Here is a 16543-nt window from a genome sequence, read left to right on the forward strand (position 1 = left end):
ACCGGCCACTAAGCCTTTATTCAGCAGGTTTCTGGGCAAGGGCTGGTCCGAGATTGGCAAGTCTGGTGTCCTCATCTGCCAGTCTATCGTCAAATCTCACTTCCAAGTTACATTAATTGAAACCGGTGGTATTTAAATGCCAACGTCAACTACCCATTCGCACTGAGATTCCATTCTGATCTTTGGGAGCAGTCTCTGAGAGCTGCTATCCTGTAGCAACGACTTGCATTTATATAGCGGCCTTAATGTAGTAAAATATCCTGAGGCGCTGCACAAAATTTGAAACCAAGCCGCATAAGGAGACATTAGGACAGGTCACCTAAAGCTCGGTCAAAGAGGTAGGCTTTAAGGAGCATCTTAAAGGAAGAGAGGTAGAGAGGCGGAAAGGTTGAGGGAGCGAATTCCAGAGCTTATGGCCTACGTTGCTGAAGGCACGGCCGCCGATGGTGGGGTGAGGAATGCAACAGAACAAGTGAAAATAAGAAAGCAGGGGCTTCCTTATTTGGGTTAATGCAGAGCCCAGTCTGCTGCTGAGCCACTTGAGACCATTGAAGTCCCAGGTTAGAGCCCTGGCCTGTGCGGAGTTAGTTCGGACAGCTATCAGGATGCTGCAATTGGTCTTTGTGTCATTGGGTTATGGGGGGGGGGCGGCGGGGATCGGGGAGATGAGGGGAGAAAACCAGTTTGTGTTCCCACTCCGGTTCACTGTCCTCTGCTGGAATGTGCGTGGATGTTGAATGAGGATGGGGATCGGGTTCAGCTGTAATGACTTCCACCTGTGCAATAGCCTGCCGATGTTTAACACGGGAAGGATGACAACTTGGACAAGGCACTGAGAGACCGTATGCCGCCCAAACAAGATTCAACACCTTCAGGAGAGGAGGGGAGAAGGAAGCTCGGGGTGGGGGGGGAAACAAAAGACGGAAAGAAATTGCGTTTCTATCGTGCCTTTCATAACCTCAGGACGTCCCGAAGCGCTTTACAGCCAATGAAGTGCTTTTGAAGTGTAGTCACGGTAATGTAGGAAACATGGCAGCCATTTTGCACACAGCAAGATCCCACAAACACGACTCCTGTGGAAATTCAACCCTCGCCCCCCCCCCCCCTTCTTTGTTAGAACTAACCAAGACAAACAGAGCAGTGGGCAGGTAGAGAAGTGTTCACCAATACTCCAGAGAGCTAACAAACGAAAGAAAGAACTTGTATTTCTACAGCACCATTCATAACCCCAGAGCATCCCAAAGCGCTTCAGAGCCAATGAACTACTTCTGAAGTGTAGTCACTGTTGTAATGTAGGAAACACAGCAGCCAATTTGCGCACAGCAAGATCCCACAAACAGCAACGAGACACATGACCAGGTAATCTATTTTTGATGATGATGTTGGTTGAGGGGTAAATATTGGCCAGGACCCCGGGGAGAACTCCCCTGCTCTTCTTCAAAATAGTACCGGGGGATGTTTGACATCCACCTGAGAGGGCAGACGGGGTCTCAGTTTAACACTTCATCCGAAAGACGGCACCTCTGACAGTGCAGCACTCCCTCAGTACTGCACTGAAATGTCGGCCTGGATTGTGCGCTCAAGTCTCTGGAGTGGGACTTGAACCCATGACTCTCTGACTCAGAGGTGAGAGCATTACCACTTAACCAAGGCTAATGGGTTTAGCAGCTCGTAAAGCCGGAAAGAGATGAAAAGTGCAGGATGATGTTCAAAGGCCAATTCAAAAAGACGTTACAGGAATAAAGCAGCTCTGAAAAGAAAGGGAGCAATGTAGAATGTGAATGGCAGTTTCCAGCAGGGAAAATGTGGACTGACGGCTAAGGTCCAAAATTGCTTGAAGTCAAGGTTCACACCAGACGGCTGCAGAGATGACATACTAATCCTGACATTTACACAGCAGCAACTACACAACCAGTATATACCTATTGTATAAATAATAGTGTGCATCTATCACACTTCAGACGACGCACTCCAGACCTCACACCCCAGACATCAGACTAATGTTACAAATGCAAAATGACCTTTAAAACAGAAAAAGAAGGCCAGTCAGCCAGAAAACCTATGCCGTGTTCTTCTGACCTAGAGCCAGAAATGCGTAAGCAAGTACAATTAACCTCTCAATGACCTCTGCAATTTACAAGCCGCTACAATTACAGTCCCCACTGCTCACAGCGGGCACGTTGGTGGTAACATGGCTCGTCGCAATACGAAGTGGACGGTAAAGCTGAATCTTTGCTCCTGGTTATTACAACGGCAACAATCTGGTAGCTGGAGCGAGGCATTGAATGCAGGGTATGTTTTGGGAAGCAGAGAGGCTATGAAAGAAACTTAGTGCCTGTAAAAGGGTTAAACAGGGCATCTCTTGTAGCATCTCTTTGAAGAATGGCCTGGTGAGGGCTCTCCTCCGAGGCAAAGTGTCAGGGGACTGCAAGGCCTTAATCCAACAAAGGGCTCAAGCAGTGCCATATAGTGCAGAAGGAGACCATTCAGTCCATCGTGCCTGTGCCAGCCGTTTGAAACAACTGTCCAATTAGTCTCACTCCCCTGCTCTTTCCCCACAGCACCGCAAATTTTGCCTTTTCAAGTTTTTATCCAATTCCCTTTTGAAAGTTACAACTCAATCTGTTTCCGCCGCCCTCTCAGGCAGTAGGAACCTTTTATGGGATGACTGTTTTGAGACTCACAGCCCAGGTTTGTTATCTGTTGTTCCATGTGTCACGACCAGTCTGATCCGGCCAGGCCCGCAATAGCCGGCGGGCCTAATGTGTCGTAAGCAACGCCTTTGACATCGATGTTAGCCAAACGATCAGCACAATTTGCCCGATAGAGGTGGCTGCCCGCGATAAGCACGGCTGCTGTAAGTGGCGGGGACTGCACCTGGATTTGTCTATTCAGACCACCTCCTCATCAGGAGTACCTGAGCAACGGCTTAAAGTGGACGGGTCAGGCCAAAAACTGATCCATCTCGGCAGCTAAACACCACTGCCATGCTAAAGGCCCTCGGCCAACCTATGAGCAACGTCACAGGAGACTCACCGGTAATTGTATACGGCTGGATATACTAACCCCACGATTCCAGGCCAGAATGGAGATGATTGGGTAATTCCCCCATCAATCACCCCTGGAGAGACCGCACTGCTGTAAGTGACTGGATTCAATTTACACACACAGTTTGTATTAGGTAAACTATCCTCATCTCACTGGAGAAATAATCCTGCTGTGCTCGGGAGACTCTGCTGTAGTTTCGGTCATGAGCTCGGAGACTCTCAAGTCTCGCCCCACCTCCAAATCATTGACTGACACAGTGGTGTCAATATTCACTCCAATTATACGGTAACACAGACAGTGAAAGCAATATAAAACAAGTGTCCTTAATGGATGAGAGCCTGTATATCAAAACAGTGCCCTGAGGGGATGAGAGCCTGTATATTAAACCAGTGCCCTGAGGGGATGAGAGCCTGTATATCAAACCAGTGCCCTGAGGGGATGAGAGCCTGTATATTAAACCAGTGCATTGAGGGGATGAGAGCCTGTATATTAAACCAGTGCATTGAGGGGATGAGAGCCAGTATATTAAATCAGTATCCGTAGGGGATGAGAGCCTGTATATTAAACCAGTGCATTGAGGGGATGAGAGCCTGTATATTAAACCAGTGCATTGAGGGGATGAGAGCCAGTATATTAAATCAGTATCCGTAGGGGATGAGAGCCTGTATATTAAACCAGTGTCCTGAGGGAATGAGAGCCTGTATATTAAACCAGTGCCCTGTGGGAATGAGAGCCTGTATATTAAACCAGTGCCCTGAGGGGATGAGAGCCTGTATATTAAACCAGTGCCCTGAGGGGATGAGAGCCTGTATATTAAACCAGTGCATTGAGGGGATGAGAGCCTGTATATTAAACCAGTGTCCTGAGGGAATGAGAGCCTGTATATTAAACCAGTGCCCTGTGGGAATGAGAGCCTGTATATTAAACCAGTGCCCTGAGGGGATGAGAGCCTGTATATTAAAACGGTGTCCTGAGGGAATGAGAGCCTGTATGTTAAACCAGTGTCCTGAGGGAATGAGAGCCTGTATATTAAACCAGTGCCCTGAGGGGATGAGAGCCTGTATATTAAACCAGCGCCCTGAGGGGATGAGAGTCTGTATATTAAACCAGTGTCCTGCGGGAATGAGAGCCTGTATACTAAACCAGCGCCCTGAGGGAATGAGAGCCTGTATATTAAACCAGTGCCCTGAGGGGATGAGAGCCTGTATATTAAAACGGTGTCCTGAGGGAATGAGAGCCCGTATATTAAACCAGCGCCCTGAGGGGATGAGAGTCTGTATATTAAACCAGTGTCCTTGGGGGATGAGCCTCAATATTAAACCAGTGCCCTGAGAGGATGAGAGTCTGTATATTAAACCAGTGTCCTGAGGGGATGAGAGCCTGTATATTAAACCAGTGTCCTGAGGGAATGAGAGCCTGTATATTAATCCAGCGCCCTGAGGGGATGAGAGTCTGTATATTAAACCAGTGTCCTGAGGGAATGAGAGCCTGTATATTAAACCAGCGCCCTGAGTGGATGAGATTCTGTTTATTAAACCAGTGTCCTGAGGGAATGAGAGCCTGTATATTAAACCAGTGCCCTGGGGGGATGAGAGACTGTATATTAAACCAGCGCCATGAGGGGATGAGAGCCTGTATATTAAACCAGTGCTCTGAGGGGATGAGAGCCTGTATATTAAACCAGTGCCTTGAGAGGATGAGAGCCTCTATATTAAACCAGTGTCCTGAGGGGATGAGAGCCTGTATATTAAACCAGTGCCCTGAGAGGATGAGAGCCTGTATATTAAACCAATGTCCTGAGAGGATGAGAGCCTGTATATTAAACCAGCGCCCTGAGGGAATGAGAGCCTGCATATTAAACCAGTGCCCTGAGGGGATGAGAGCCTGTATATTAAAACGGTGTCCTGAGGGAATGAGAGCCTGCATATTAAACCAGTGTCCTGAGGGAATGAGAGCCTGTATATTAAACCAGTGCCCTGAGGGGATGAGAGTCTGTATATTAAACCAGTGTCCTGAGGGGATGAGAGCCTGTATATTAAACCAGTGTCCTGAGGGGATGAGAGCCTGTATATTAAACCAGTGCCCTGAGAGGATGAGAGCCTGTATATTAAACCAGTGTCCTGAGGGGATGAGAGTCTGTATATTAAACCAGTGTCCTGAGGGAATGAGAGCCTGTATATTAAACCAGTGTCCTGAGGGGATGAGAGCCTGTATATTAAACCAGTGTCCTGAGGGGATGAGAGTCTGTATATTAAACCAGTGCCCTGAGAGGATGAGAGCCTGTATATTAAACCAGTGTCCTGAGGGAATGAGAGTCTGTATATTAAACCAGTGTCCTTGGGGGATGAGCCTCAATATTAAACCAGTGCCCTGAGAGGATGAGAGTCTGTATATTAAACCAGTGTCCTGAGGGGATGAGAGCCTGTATATTAAACCAGTGTCCTGAGGGAATGAGAGCCTGTATATTAATCCAGCGCCCTGAGGGGATGAGAGTCTGTATATTAAACCAGTGTCCTGAGGGAATGAGAGCCTGTATATTAAACCAGCGCCCTGAGTGGATGAGATTCTGTTTATTAAACCAGTGTCCTGAGGGAATGAGAGCCTGTATATTAAACCAGTGCCTTGAGAGGATGAGAGCCTGTATATTAAACCAGTGTCCTGAGGGAATGAGAGCCTGTATATTAAACCAGCGCCCTGAGGGAATGAGAGCCTGTATGTTAAACCAGCGCCCTGAGGGGATGAGAGTCTGTATATTAAACCGGTGTCCTGAGGAAATGAGAGTCTGTATATTAAAGCAGTGCCCTGAGAGGATGAGAGGCTGTATATTAAACCAGTGTCCTGAGGGGATGAGAGCCTGTATATTAAACCAGTGTCCTGAGGGGATGAGAGGCTGTATATTAAACCAGTGTCCTGAGGGAATGAGAGCCTGTATATTAAACCAGTGTCCTGAAGGAATGAGAGCCTGTATATTAAACCAGCGCCCTGAGGGGATGAGAGACTGCATATTAAACCAGTGTCCTGAGGGAATGAGAGCCAGTATATTAAACCAGCGCCCTGAGGGAATGAGAGCCTGTATATTAAACCAGTGCCCTGAGGGGATGAGAGCCTCTATATTAAAACGGTGTCCTGAGGGAATGAGAGCGTGTATATTAAACCAGCGCCCTGAGGGGATGAGAGTCTGTATATTAAACCAGTGCCCTGAGAGGATGAGAGCCTGTATATTAAACCAGTGTCCTGAGGGGATGAGAGCCTGTATATTAAAGCAGTGTCCTGAGGGGATGAGAGCCTGTATATTAAACCAGTGCCCTGATAGGATGAGAGCCTGTATATTAAACCAGTGTCCTGAGGGGATGAGAGTCTGTATATTAAACCAGTGTCCTGAGGGAATGAGAGCCTGTATATTAAACCAGTGTCCTGAGGGGATGAGAGCCTGTATATTAAACCAGTGTCCTGAGGGGATGAGAGTCTGTATATTAAACCAGTGCCCTGAGAGGATGAGAGCCTGTATATTAAACCAGTGTCCTGAGGGAATGAGAGTCTGTATATTAAACCAGTGTCCTTGGGGGATGAGCCTCAATATTAAACCAGTGCCCTGAGAGGATGAGAGTCTGTATATTCAACCAGTGTCCTGAGGGGATGAGAGCCTGTATATTAAACGAGTGTCCTGAGGGAATGAGAGCCTGTATATTAATCCAGCGCCCTGAGGGGATGAGAGTCTGTATATTAAACTAGTGTCCTGAGGGAATGAGAGCCTGTATATTAAACCAGCGCCCTGAGTGGATGAGATTCTGTTTATTAAACCAGTGTCCTGAGGGAATGAGAGCCTGTATATTAAACCAGTGCCTTGGGAGGATGAGAGCCTGCATATTAAACCAGTGTCCTGAGGGAATGAGAGCCTGTATATTAAACCAGTGCCCTGGGGGGATGAGAGACTGTATATTAAACCAGCGCCATGAGGGGATGAGAGCCTGTATATTAAACCAGTGCTCTGAGGGGATGAGAGCCTGGAAATTAAACCAGTGCCTTGAGAGGATGAGAGCCTCTGTATTAAACCAGTGACCTGAGAGGATGAGATCCTGTATATTAAACCAGTGTCCTGAGGGAATGTGAGCCTCCATATTAAACCAGTGTCCTGAGAGGATGAGAGCCTGTATATTAAACCAGTGACCTGAGGGGATGAGAGTCTGTATATTAAACCAGCGCCCTGGGGGCATGAGAGCCTGTATAATAAACCAGTGTCCTGACGGGATGAGAGCCTGTATATTGAACCCGTGTCCTTAGGGGATGAGCCTCAATATTAAACCAGTGCCCTGAGGGGATGAGAGCCTGTATATTAAACCAGTGTCCTGAGGGAATGAGAGCCTGTATATTAAACCAGCGCCCTGAGGGAATGAGAGCCTGTATATTAAACCATTGTCCTGAGGGGATGAGAGTCTGTATATTAAACCAGTGTCCTGAGGGAATGAGAGCCTGTATATTAAACCAGTGTCCTGAGGGGATGAGAGTCTGTATATTAAACCAGTGTCCTGAGGGAATGAGAGCCTGTATATTAAACCAGCGCCCTGAGGGAATGATAGCCTGTATATTAAACCAGTGCCCTGAGAGGATGAGAGCCTGTATATTGAACGAGTGTCCTGAGGGAATGAGAGCCTGTATATTAAACCAGTGCCCTGAGAGGATGAGAGCCTGTATATTAAACCAGTGTCCTGAGGGGATGAGAGCCTGTATATTAAACCAGTGCCCTGAGAGGATGAGAGCCTGTATATTGAACCAGTGCCCTGAGAGGATGAGAGCCTGTATATTGAACGAGTGTCCTGAGGGAATGAGAGCCTGTATATTAAACCAGTGCCCTGAGAGGATGAGAGCCTGTATATTGAACCAGTGTCCTGAGGGGATGAGAGCCTGTATATTAAACCAGTGCCCTGAGAGGATGAGAGCCTGTATATTGAATCAGTGTCCTGAGGGAATGAGAGCCTGCATATTAAACCAGTGCCCTGAGAGGATGAGAGTCTGTATATTAAACCAGTGTCCTGAGGGAATAAGAGCCTGTATATTAAACCAGTGCCCTGAGAGGATGAGAGCCTGCATATCAAACAAGTGTCCTGAGGGAATGAGAGCCTGTATATTAAACCAGCGCCCTGAGGGGATGAGAGCCTGTATATTAAACCAGTGTCCTGAGGGAATGAGAGCCTGTACATTAAACCAGCGCCCTGAGGGGATGAGAGTCTGTATATTAAACCAGCGCCCTGAGGGGATGAGAGTCTGTATATTAAACCAGCGCCCTGAGGTGATGAGAGTCTGTATATTAAACCAGTGTCCTGAGGGAATGAGAGCCTGTATATTAAACCAGCGCCCTGAGGGGATGAGAGTCTGTATATTAAACCAGTGTCCTTCGGGGATGAGAGCCTGTATATTAAACCAGTGTCCTGAGGGAATGGGAGCCTGTATATTAAACCAGCGCCCTGAGGGAATGAGAGCCTGTATATTAAACCACTGCCCTGAGAGGATGAGAGCCTGTATATTAAACCAGCGCCGTGAGGGGATGAGAGTCTGTATATTAAACCAGTGTCCTGAGGGGATGAGAGTCTGTATATTAAACCAGTGTCCTGAGGGAATGAGAGCCTGTATCATAAACCAGCGCCCTGAGGGGATGAGAGTCTGAATATTAAACCAGTGTCCTTAGGGGATGAGGCTCAATATTAAACCAGTGCCCTGAGGGGATGAGAGCCTGTATATTAAACCAGTGCCCTGAGAGGATGAGAGCCTGTATATTAAACCAGTGTCCTGAGGGAATGAGAGCCTGTATATTAAACCAGCGCCCTCAGTGGATGAGATCCTGTATATTAAACCAGTGTCCTGAGGGAATGAGAGCCTGTATATTAAACCAGCGCCCTCAGTGGATGAGATCCTGTATATTAAACCAGTGTACTGAGGGGATGAGAGTCTGTATATTAAACCAGCGCCCTCAGTGGATGAGATCCTGTATATTAAACCAGTGTCCTGAGGGAATGTGAGCCTCCATATTAAACCAGTGTCCTGAGGGAATGAGAGCCTGTATATTAAACCAGCGCCCTCAGTGGATGAGATCCTGTATATTAAACCAGTGTCCTGAGGGAATGAGAGCCTGTATATTAAACCAGTGTCCTGAGGGAATGAGAGCCTGTATATTAAACCAGTGCCCTGAGAGGATGAGAGCCTGTATATTGAACCAGTGTCCTGAGGGAATGAGAGCCTGTATATTAAACCAGCGCCCTGAGGGGATGAGAGCCTGTATATTAAACCAGTGCCCTGAGGGGATGAGAGCCTGTATATTAAACAAGTGCCCTGAGAGGATGAGAGCCTGCATATTGAACCAGTGTCCTGAGGGAATGAGAGCCTGTATATTAAACCAGCGCCCTCAGTGGATGAGATCCTGTATATTAAACCAGTGCCCTGAGGGGATGAGAGTCTGTATATTAAACCAGCGCCCTGAGGGGATGAGAGTCTGTATATTAAACCAGCGCCCTGAGGGAATGAGAGCCTGTATGTTATACCAGCGCCCTGAGGGGATGAGAGTCTGTATATTAAACCGGTGTCCTGAGGAAATAAGAGTCTGTATATTAAACCAGTGCCCTGAGAGGATGAGAGGCTGTATATTAAACCAGTGTCCTGAGGGGATGAGAGGCTGTATATTAAACCAGTGTCCTGATGGAATGAGAGCCTGTATATTAAACCAGTGTCCCGAGGGGATGAGAGCCTGTATATTAAACCAGTGTCCTGAGGGAATGAGAGCCTGTATATTAAACCAGTGTCCTGAAGGAATGAGAGCCTGTATATTAAACCAGCGCACAGAGGGGATGAGAGACTGCATATTAAACCAGTGCCCTGAGAGGATGAGAGCCTGTATATTGAACCAGTGTCCTGAGAGAATGAGAGCCTGTATATTAAACCAGCGCCCTGAGGGGATGAGAGCCTGTATATTGAACCAGTGTCCTGAGAGGATGAGAGCCTGTATATTAAACCAGTGCCCTGAGGGGATGAGAGTCTGTATATTAAACCAGCGCCCTGGGGGAATGAGAGCCTGTATATTAAACCAGTGCCCTGAGGGGATGAGAGCCTGTATATTAAACCAGTGTCCTGAGGGAATGAGAGCCTGAATATTAAACCGGCGCCCTGAGGGAATGAGAGCCTGTATGTTAAACCAGTGTCCTGAGGGGATGATAGTCTGTATATTAAACCAGTGTCCTGAGGGAATGAGAGCCTGTATATTAAACCAGTGTCCTGAGGGGATGAGAGTCTGTATATTAAACCAGTGTCCTGAGGGAATGAGAGCCTGTATATTAAACCAGCGCCCTGAGGGGATAATAGCCTTTATATTAAACCAGTGCCCTGAGAGGATGAGAGCCTGTATATTGAACGAGTGTCCTGAGGGAATGAGAGCCTGCATATTAAATCAGTGTCCTGAGGGGATGAGAGCCTGCATATTAAACCAGTGCCCTGAGAGGATGAGAGGCTGTATATTAAACCAGTGTCCTGAGGGGATGAGAGGCTGTATATTAAACCAGTGTCCTGAGGGAATGAGAGCCTGTATATTAAACCAGTGTCCTGAGGGAATGAGAGCCTGTATATTAAACCAGTGTCCTGAGGGAATGAGAGCCTGCATATTAAACCAGTGCCCTGAGGGGATGAGAGCCTGCATATTAAACCAGTGCCCTGAGAGGATGACAGCCTGTATATTAAACCAGTGCCCTGAGGGGATCAGAGTCTGTATATTAAACCAGCGCCCTGGGGGCATGAGAGCCTGTATAATAAACCAGTGTCCTGAGGGGATGAGAGCCTGTATATTAAACCAGTGTCCTGAGGGAATGAGAGTCTGTATATTAAACCAGCGCCCTGAGGGAATGAGAGCCTGTATAATAAACCAGTGTCCTGAGCGGATGAGAGCCTGTATATTGAACCCGTGTCCTTAGGGGATGAGCCTCAATATTAAACCAGTGCCCTGAGGGGATGATAGCCTGTATATTAAACCAGTGTCCTGAGGGAATGAGAGCCTGTATATTAAACCAGCGCCCTGAGGGGATGAGAGCCTGTATATTAAACCAGTGTCCTGAGAGGATGAGAGCCTGTATATTAAACCAGTGCCCTGAGAGGATGAGAGACTGTATATTAAACCAGCGCCCTGGGGGCATGAGAGCCTGTATAATAAACCAGTGTCCTGAGGGGATGAGAGCCTGTATATTGAACCCGTGTCCTTAGGGGATGAGCCTCAATATTAAACCAGTGCCCTGAGGGGATGAGAGCCTGTATATTAAACCAGTGTCCTGAGGGAATGAGAGCCTGTATATTAAACCAGCGCCCTGAGGGAATGAGAGCCTGTATATTAAACCAGTGTCCTGAGGGAATGAGAGCCTGTGTATTAAACCAGTGTCCTGAGGGGATGAGAGTCTGTATATTAAACCAGTGTCCTGAGGGAATGAGAGCCTGTATATTAAACCAGCGCCCTGAGGGAATGATAGCCTGTATATTAAACCAGTGCCCTGAGAGGATGAGAGCCTGTATATTGAACGAGTGTCCTGAGGGAATGAGAGCCTGTATATTAAACCAGTGCCCTGAGAGGATGAGAGCCTGTATATTAAACCAGTGTCCTGAGGGGATGAGAGCCTGTATATTAAACCAGTGCCCTGAGAGGATGAGAGCCTGTATATTGAACCAGTGCCCTGAGAGGATGAGAGCCTGTATATTAAACGAGTGTCCTGAGGGAATGAGAGCCTGTATATTAAACCAGTGCCCTGAGAGGATGAGAGCCTGTATATTGAACCAGTGTCCTGAGGGGATGAGAGCCTCTATATTAAACCAGTGCCCTGAGAGGATGAGAGCCTGTATATTGAATCAGTGTCCTGAGGGAATGAGAGCCTGCATATTAAACCAGTGCCCTGAGAGGATGAGAGTCTGTATATTAAACCAGTGTCCTGAGGGAATAAGAGCCTGTATATTAAACCAGTGCCCTGAGAGGATGAGAGCCTGCATATCAAACAAGTGTCCTGAGGGAATGAGAGCCTGTATATTAAACCAGCGCCCTGAGGGGATGAGAGCCTGTATATTAAACCAGTCTCCTGAGGGAATGAGAGCCTGTACATTAAACCAGCGCCCTGAGGGGATGAGAGTCTGTATATTAAACCAGCGCCCTGAGGGGATGAGAGTCTGTATATTAAACCAGCGCCCTGAGGGGATGAGAGTCTGTATATTAAACCAGTGTCCTGAGGGAATGAGAGCCTGTATATTAAACCAGCGCCCTGAGGGGATGAGAGTCTGTATATTAAACCAGTGTCCTTCGGGGATGAGAGCCTGTATATTAAACCAGTGTCCTGAGGGAATGGGAGCCTGTATATTAAACCAGTGCCCTGAGGGAATGAGAGTCTGTATATTAAACCAGTGTCCTGAGGGGATGAGAGTCTGTATATTAAACCAGTGTCCTGAGGGAATGAGAGCCTGTATATTAAACCAGCGCCCTGAGGGGATGAGAGTCTGTATATTAAACCAGTGTCCTGAGGGGATGAGAGTCTGAATATTAAACCAGTGTCCTTAGGGGATGAGGCTCAATATTAAACCAGTGCCCTGAGGGGATGAGAGCCTGTATATTAAACCAGTGCCCTGAGAGGATGAGAGCCTGTATATTAAACCAGTGTCCTGAGGGAATGAGAGCCTGTATATTAAACCAGCGCCCTCAGTGGATGAGATCCTGTATATTAAACCAGTGTCCTGAGGGAATGAGAGCCTGTATATTAAACCAGCGCCCTCAGTGGATGAGATCCTGTATATTAAACCAGTGTCCTGAGGGGATGAGAGTCTGTATATTAAACCAGCGCCCTCAGTGGATGAGATCCTGTATATTAAACCAGTGTCCTGAGGGAATGTGAGCCTCCATATTAAACCAGTGTCCTGAGGGAATGAGAGCCTGTATATTAAACCAGCGCCCTCAGTGGATGAGATCATGTATATTAAACCAGTGTCCTGAGGGAATGAGAGCCTGTATATTAAACCAGTGTCCTGAGGGAATGAGAGCCTGTATATTAAACCAGTGCCCTGAGAGGATGAGAGCCTGTATATTGAACCAGTGTCCTGAGGGAATGAGAGCCTGTATATTAAACCAGCGCCCTGAGGGGATGAGAGCCTGTATATTAAACCAGTGCCCTGAGGGGATGAGAGCCTGTATATTAAACAAGTGCCCTGAGAGGATGAGAGCCTGCATATTGAACCAGTGTTCTGAGGGAATGAGAGCCTGTATATTAAACCAGTGCCCTGAGAGGATGAGAGCCTGTTTATTAAACCAGTGTCCTGAGGGGATGAGAGCCTGTATATTAAACCAGTGCCCTGAGAGGATGAGAGCCTGTATATTAAACCAGCACCCTGAGGGGATGAGAGTCTGTATATTAAACCAGTGTCCTGAGGGAATGAGAGCCTGTATATTAAACCAGTGTCCTGAGGGGATGAGAGCCTTTATATTAAACCAGTGTCCTGAGAGGATGAGAGTCTGTATATTAAACCAGTGTCCTGAGGGAATGAGAGCCTGTATATTAAACCAGTGTCCTGAGGGAATGAGAGCCTGTATATTAAACCAGTCCCCTGAGGGGATGAGAGCCTGCATATTAAACCAGTCCCCTGAGGGGATGAGAGCCTGCATATTAAACCAGTCCCCTGAGAGGATGAGAGCCTGTATATTAAACCAGTCCCCTGAGGGGATGAGAGCCTGCATATTAAACCAGTCCCCTGAGGGGATGAGAGCCTGCATATTAAACCAGCGCCATGAGGGAATGAGAGCCTGTATATTAAACCAGCGCCCTGAGTGGATGAGCCTCAATATTAAACCAGTGTCCTTCGGGGATGAGAGCCTGTATATTAAACAAGTGTCCTGAGGGGATGAGAGCCTGTATATTAAACCAGTGCCCTGAGAGGACGAGAGCCTGTATATTAAACCAGCGCCATGAGGGGATGAGAGTCTGTATATTAAACCAGTGCCCTGAGGGGATGAGAGCCTGTATATTAAACCGGTGCCCTGAGAGGATGAGAGCCTGTATATTAAACCAGTGCCCTGAGAGGATGAGAGCCTGCATATTAAACCAGTGTCCTGAGGGGATGAGAGCCTGTATATTAAACCAGTGCCCTGAGAGGATGAGAGCCTGTATATTAAACCAGTGCCCTGAGAGGATGAGAGACTGTATATTAAACCAGTGTCCTGAGGGGATGAGAGCCTGTATATTAAACCAGTTTCCTGAGGGAATGAGAGCCTGTATATTAAACCAGCGCCCTGAGGGGATGAGAGTCTGTATATTAAACCAGTGTCCTGAGGGGATGAGAGTCTGTATATTAAACAAGTGTCCTGAGGGGATGAGAGCCTGTATATTAAACCAGTGCCCTGAGGGGATGAGAGTCTGTATATTAAACCAGTGCCCTGAGGGGATGAGAGCCTGTATATTAAACCAGTGCCCTGAGGGGATGAGAGCCTGTATATTAAACCAGCGCCCTGAGGGGATGAGAGTCTGTATATTAAACCAGTGTCCTTAGGGGATGAGAGCCTGTATATTAAACCAGCGCCCTGAGGGGATGAGAGCCTGTATATTAAACCAGCGCCCTGGGGGCATGAGAGCCTGTATAATAAACCAGTGTCCTGAGGGGATGAGAGCCTGTATATTGAACCCGTGTCCTTAGGGGATGAGCCTCAATATTAAACCAGTGCCCTGAGGGGATGAGAGCCTGTATATTAAACCAGTGTCCTGAGGGAATGAGAGCCTGTATATTAAACCAGCGCCCTGAGGGAATGAGAGCCTGTATATTAAACCAGTGTCCTGAGGGAATGAGAGCCTGTGTATTAAACCAGTGTCCTGAGGGGATGAGAGTCTGTATATTAAACCAGTGTCCTGAGGGAATGAGAGCCTGTATATTAAACCAGCGCCCTGAGGGAATGATAGCCTGTATATTAAACCAGTGCCCTGAGAGGATGAGAGCCTGTATATTGAACGAGTGTCCTGAGGGAATGAGAGCCTGTATATTAAACCAGTGCCCTGAGAGGATGAGAGCCTGTATATTAAACCAGTGTCCTGAGGGGATGAGAGCCTGTATATTAAACCAGTGCCCTGAGAGGATGAGAGCCTGTATATTGAACCAGTGCCCTGAGAGGATGAGAGCCTGTATATTAAACGAGTGTCCTGAGGGAATGAGAGCCTGTATATTAAACCAGTGCCCTGAGAGGATGAGAGCCTGTATATTGAACCAGTGTCCTGAGGGGATGAGAGCCTCTATATTAAACCAGTGCCCTGAGAGGATGAGAGCCTGTATATTGAATCAGTGTCCTGAGGGAATGAGAGCCTGCATATTAAACCAGTGCCCTGAGAGGATGAGAGTCTGTATATTAAACCAGTGTCCTGAGGGAATAAGAGCCTGTATATTAAACCAGTGCCCTGAGAGGATGAGAGCCTGCATATCAAACAAGTGTCCTGAGGGAATGAGAGCCTGTATATTAAACCAGCGCCCTGAGGGGATGAGAGCCTGTATATTAAACCAGTCTCCTGAGGGAATGAGAGCCTGTACATTAAACCAGCGCCCTGAGGGGATGAGAGTCTGTATATTAAACCAGCGCCCTGAGGGGATGAGAGTCTGTATATTAAACCAGCGCCCTGAGGGGATGAGAGTCTGTATATTAAACCAGTGTCCTGAGGGAATGAGAGCCTGTATATTAAACCAGCGCCCTGAGGGGATGAGAGTCTGTATATTAAACCAGTGTCCTTCGGGGATGAGAGCCTGTATATTAAACCAGTGTCCTGAGGGAATGGGAGCCTGTATATTAAACCAGTGCCCTGAGGGAATGAGAGTCTGTATATTAAACCAGTGTCCTGAGGGGATGAGAGTCTGTATATTAAACCAGTGTCCTGAGGGAATGAGAGCCTGTATATTAAACCAGCGCCCTGAGGGGATGAGAGTCTGTATATTAAACCAGTGTCCTGAGGGGATGAGAGTCTGAATATTAAACCAGTGTCCTTAGGGGATGAGGCTCAATATTAAACCAGTGCCCTGAGGGGATGAGAGCCTGTATATTAAACCAGTGCCCTGAGAGGATGAGAGCCTGTATATTAAACCAGTGTCCTGAGGGAATGAGAGCCTGTATATTAAACCAGCGCCCTCAGTGGATGAGATCCTGTATATTAAACCAGTGTCCTGAGGGAATGAGAGCCTGTATATTAAACCAGCGCCCTCAGTGGATGAGATCCTGTATATTAAACCAGTGTCCTGAGGGGATGAGAGTCTGTATATTAAACCAGCGCCCTCAGTGGATGAGATCCTGTATATTAAACCAGTGTCCTGAGGGAATGTGAGCCTCCATATTAAACCAGTGTCCTGAGGGAATGAGAGCCTGTATATTAAACCAGCGCCCTCAGTGGATGAGATCCTGTATATTAAACCAGTGTCCTGAGGGAATGAGAGCCTGTATATTAAACCAGTGTCCTGAGGGAATGAGAGCCTG

Source organism: Heptranchias perlo, chromosome 5, assembly GCF_035084215.1.
Source record: "Heptranchias perlo isolate sHepPer1 chromosome 5, sHepPer1.hap1, whole genome shotgun sequence".
NCBI lineage: Eukaryota > Metazoa > Chordata > Chondrichthyes > Hexanchiformes > Hexanchidae > Heptranchias > Heptranchias perlo.